General features: G+C 37.4%; 1 protein-coding gene across 2 annotated transcripts in view; it reads right to left on the bottom strand.

Moving 5' to 3' along the window:
- Nucleotides 1–807, bottom strand: part of hvcn1 (hydrogen voltage-gated channel 1) — a 7,043-nt gene that overhangs the window by 4,727 nt on the left and 1,509 nt on the right. The window lies entirely within an intron of this gene.

Here is an 807-nt window from a genome sequence, read left to right as displayed (position 1 = left end):
AAAAGACTCAAGTAAAGTACAAGTACCTCAACATGTGTGCTTAAGTCCAATACTTGAGTTAATGTACTTCATTGCATTCAACCCCTGGAGGGACCAACTGAATCAAATTTATATTCATATGTAGAGCAGACGCTGTACAGCTGTTTGCCTCCAACTTCATCAATCTCTCTCTCGATAACAGCAAAGCCAAATTCAATTCCATTTTATTGATATAGCGCCAAATCATTACAACAGTTGTCTCACAGCGCTTTTCATGAAAGAGCAGGTCTAGACTGTACTCTGTGCTGTTATTTACAGAAACACAACAAACAGTTGAAAAGTTGCCGACTGATGCAAATCTGCAACAGGCGGAGTGAAACGGTTTGTTCTTCTTGCACCCCTGACTGAGCTCCGTAACATATGTCAGCATCTGGCAGGTTTCTCCATCTGTTAGTCAATCTGAGCTGACTTCTCCTTTTTTTTTAGGTTTGCAACATGATGTTATTGAGAAAGCAAACCCTAGGCCTCCTTCTTAACCCTCATGTTGTCCTCGGGTCAAATTGACCCATTTTCCTATTATCCTATATCCTATATGTTCTTTTTAATCACACAAAATAACATGATTGAGACCACAAAGCGCTCTTTGACAAGCAGACATCTCTACTTTCATTCATTTTTGGGCGTCTTATTCAATTTTATAGCATTGGAAAAAAACAACAACATTGAAGTGGATTTGAAATACTATTGAGTAAAAGTTGACATATTCCAGTCTGTGATTATCCATCAAACTACTTTCTTTTAATTTTAGTCTAAATAATTCCTAATTTC

This window comes from Etheostoma spectabile, chromosome 10 (assembly GCF_008692095.1).
Source record: "Etheostoma spectabile isolate EspeVRDwgs_2016 chromosome 10, UIUC_Espe_1.0, whole genome shotgun sequence".
Lineage (NCBI taxonomy): Eukaryota > Metazoa > Chordata > Actinopteri > Perciformes > Percidae > Etheostoma > Etheostoma spectabile.
This window is presented reverse-complemented; position numbering and strand designations above follow the sequence as displayed.